General features: G+C 39.3%; 1 long non-coding RNA gene across 1 annotated transcript; it reads right to left on the reverse strand.

Moving 5' to 3' along the window:
* Positions 1-2,806: 2,806 nt before the first annotated feature.
* LOC109937581 lies at positions 2,807-3,675 on the reverse strand. The gene is made up of 2 exons (XR_007261552.1): positions 3,252-3,675; positions 2,807-3,145 (listed from the first exon to the last, which is right to left on the reverse strand). It is a non-coding gene; the product is annotated as an uncharacterized LOC109937581 (long non-coding RNA).
* Positions 3,676-4,215: the final 540 nt, after the last annotated feature.

Genomic DNA, 4,215 nt, shown 5'->3' on the forward strand with positions numbered 1-4,215 from the left:
TTTCTGATTGCTTTGCTGATCTTTGAGAAAGTTCTTTCATTTTTCAATGTGTACAATGGAGAAACTACTACCTCAAAATAGAATTTCTGCACAGTCATATTTGTACCAATGTCGTCGAAGGTCAAACTCACAAATCAAGTGCACGAAAAACTTCTGTGACGTCTTCTTCAGGCTTTCCTATCGCCTCCTCTTTCTTCTGCCTCGCCATCATCACCAAGAACTCTTCAACGCCAATGGTGCTGCTTTCTAAGTTCAGAGCACACTGAAATATAAGCTCTGTCCATTGTTAACCATGAACATTTGTGAACAAAATGATGTTTGAAAAGAAGAGATATTGCTAATGTTTAAGCTCCACGTAAGTGTTTTTGAGAACTGTTGCAATCTGAGATTTGACTACCTTTTTTGAAACTCAAGACCATCAGTCATACGTGAAATGGGGTAAAATGTTGTGTACTAAATAGCAAAGATGTGAACTAATTTAGATTTAGATTTAGATTTTATTATCAAGTGTACTCAAGTACAGAATTACAAGAGTACAGTGAAAAGTGTACAACGTTGCCACACGCGTCCCATCTCAGGATCAAAGGTACTTAAGTCCAAAAAGCATAGGTACGAATTAGTAATAGAAAAAGAGTTAAAAAGTTAAGCATTACCTTCAGATAGCAAGTAGAAAAGTAAAGAATAAAGGTCATAGTTAACATTACAATCCTTCTTAATTTAGTCGAGAAAATAGAACAGCTATTTTACCTCCAGGATTTTTCTTATCTGCTCCAGAAGGAATCATCGAAGAAATAATATCACAGTAAAATTACACACAACACAATTTGGATTCTCCTGCACATTGGAACCATCAAACACAGAGTGGAAGACCATTTTCCCAAACACTTCAGCACAGCTCACAAGAATGTCCCTGAGATTTCATTGACGTGTCATTTTAATTCCCCATGATGGTCTCTGGCTGACATCGACTTGGCCTGCTGCACTGTCCCCGGGAAGATTAAGGTAACAAACTGTGCCTCGTCTTCTAATTAGGCACTTAATAGCTGTATGGACTCAAACATTTCATTCCATTTCACAGAGTCCTCTACTTTGTTTCCAAATCTTTCCTTTTTAATGTTTGTTTCATAATGTTGCACAGCTGCTGTAGGCACATTTTGGTTTATTTGTTTATTTTCTTGCCCCATCTCAATTTCCTTTGGCCCCTGAAGACTGACTGTTCTGTCATCAATTCTCCCTGTCTTCCATTGCATCACAGATCTTTCTTTTGTACGAAAGATGGCAGGGTGGAGAACTAAAATGACAGGCCTCTGAAAGCACCACGAAGCCGGTCTGCAAGATTCTTAAAGAAAGAAGGCCCTCATTGAAAACCCAGCACAGGAAATGCTGTAGGAATTTTCATGATTCCATCACCCTATGAGATTTCTTCACCTCCCCAGGCCAACTTCCAGAGTCTGTGAGTGGCTGCTTCGAGATAAGAATTTTCCTCCAAGCAGGTTGGTCTTGATACCTGTCCAGCGCGTAGATAAAGATGTAGCGAGGTGCTATCAACTAGAGATGCCTACAATTAATGTCTGACTGTTTGTTGAATGTCTCGAGCCACTGCAGTCCATTTAGTGCAGGTCGGCACACAATGTCTGCATGGAGGGAGCACCAGGTTTTTGACCCAAAGACATGATGAAAATGGAGATATAGTTCCAAGTCGGGATGGTCAGTAGCTTGGAGGGGAGCACGCAGGTGGTGGTGTTCCCATGTACTTGCTGCCGTTGTCCTTCCAGGTGGTAGTGGTCATGGGCTTAGGACATTTTGTCGATAGAAGCTTGGTGAATTTCTGTATTGCATCTTGTATATGGTGATGAATGTATCGTTATACTATTTGTTCCTTGATTTCATGTATGTGTTTCATACTTTAAATTGTGTGAGGCAATTGCCATCTTGTCTTTGCCTATAACAGTAAGGGTTGCACAGTGTCTCAGTGGTTAGCACTGTTGCCTCACAGTGACGGAGAGCTGGGTTCAATTCCACCCTTGGCCAACTGTCTGTGTGGTGTTTGCACATTCTCCCTGTGTCTACATGGGTTTCCTCTGGTTACTCCAGTTACTTCCCACAGTCTAAAGATGTGCATGTTAGGCAGACAAGCCATGCTAAATTGCACATGGTCTCTCGGGGAGGGTAGATTAGATGAATTAGCCATGGGAAATGCAGGGTTACAAGGATAGAGTAGAGTGAGGGATGCTCTTTGGAGGGTTGTTGTGGACTTGATGGACTAAGTAGCCTGTTTCCACACTGTAAGGATTCTATGATTAAACATAATGGCACAATGGTTTACTCATAACAATCCTTTAAGTGAACTTTCACCAACTGCAGCTTGTTGTGCTATAGACTGTGCTGTGACTCAGTTTGAAGCATTCATGTCTGTGAATTCACATTTGTGGTTTCTAGTCTGACACAGCCATCATCTGTGGATCCTGGGATATGATTTAAAAGAAGAGCAGGAGAGGCCAATATTTATTCCTCATAATATCACAAGAACGGGTTATCTACTTATGTGGACTTTGCTGTGTGCAGGTTGGTGACTGCATTTCCTTCGTAAAATGCTGAATACCCTTTCAAGATACTTCACTATTTATAACACCTGTTGAGATATCCTGTGTTCATGAAAGATGTACCATTTAAATGTAAATGGTTTTGGCGCCAATATATAAATCTCTTTTGAATGATATAATTGAACGTTGTCACCTGCTAAAGATAGAGAATAAAAATCTAGAGAATCCATGGCATTCACCAAATGAAATGCAACAACAACTGGTCGGAAAAACATTGACATTAGGTTTATTAGGAAAGGGTTGCAAATAAACTGTGTAGTGTTCCGTGCTGGTAGCAAAATGACAAAGCGTTTCGTACATAGGAGATTGCTTCTTCCTCACAAAGAAAAAACTGTAGCAGCCAGGAAGCTGTCTGCTACATATGTAGCTTCAGTCCTGTAGAACAGATTTTGAATTATTTGCAATCATCATTTTTATTTCAGATATCTGTTCAGTTGGCTGAAGAAGGGCAACAACACACAATTCATTAAATTGTTGAATTGTAATGGGTTGCTGAGGGATGTTGCTTTTTTACTGGACATTCTCCACCATCTTCACCAATTCTGTAAAGGGGCGAAGATATTTGATTGAAAACGTGCATGTTTTAAATACTCAATAGTAAGCCAATATAATATCACTAATGAATTTGTTTTTATGATTTGGACATACCATCAAAATCAAGTTTGCCATTATTGTTCTTGTCCGATTGTGTCATGAATTCATGAATTGCCTCCTCTGTAACTTGCTCCCCAAAACCCGCGATGATATTCAGCTCGGCATTATCGATGAAACCATCAGCATTCCTAGAGTCAGCAAGGAAAATATGAATGTCTCCAATCCAGTAACGTTATCTACTTTACCAAAATAGAAGTTGCTACATGAGAAAAGATCAGGTCCACCTCTTTTCACTTTGTTTCTGCCTGGAAATTTACATTATTTAATCTAATCAAGTAATCCATTTCAATCACTGGTCTAAAACATATCTAGATATCATGTATGAACATCTCAGGAAACAGCTTCAGAAACCTTAGGTCGAAAGTCATCTGTTCAATCCGGGAAAGCTACACTTCCCACACAATGTGTCAAATTACTCAAGACCTTAACTGAATAGTGTGCCCTCTACTCTGAAAGCAATTACAAAGAATTTGTCATTATAACCTTCTATTACATTCAATCCATACCTAGCTTTCCTTTAATTGCTGTTGTAATCTTGAATACATTTTTGGTTCCACATTTTTGGTCATGACAGTTTTTTTTTTAAAATATCTTCTGTTGATTTTCTCTACTTATGTTCTCCATAGCTTTTTACATGGATCTGGCAAGGGCAGCATTGTTGTATATGCCTAATTGCTCTTGAATGGAGTTGCTTGTTCAGTAATTTCAGAGTGCAGTTACAAATCAGACGCATTTCTTCTGGTCTGGAGACGCATTCAGGCCAGGTAGGTAAGGATGGCAGATTGTCTTCCATAAAGGACACCAGTGAATCAGAGAGGTTTTCACAATAATCAATGACAGTTGTCACAGTCATCATTAATATTATGCTACAGATTTATTGATTGAGTTTTCTAATTCTAATGACAGGATGAGATTTGAAAGTTTGTTCCTGGAGCATCAGCATGAGCCACTGGCTCGC

This window comes from Rhincodon typus, unplaced genomic scaffold (assembly GCF_021869965.1).
Source record: "Rhincodon typus isolate 14 unplaced genomic scaffold, sRhiTyp1.1 hic_rhity00006034, whole genome shotgun sequence".
Classification (NCBI taxonomy): Eukaryota; Metazoa; Chordata; class Chondrichthyes; order Orectolobiformes; family Rhincodontidae; genus Rhincodon; species Rhincodon typus.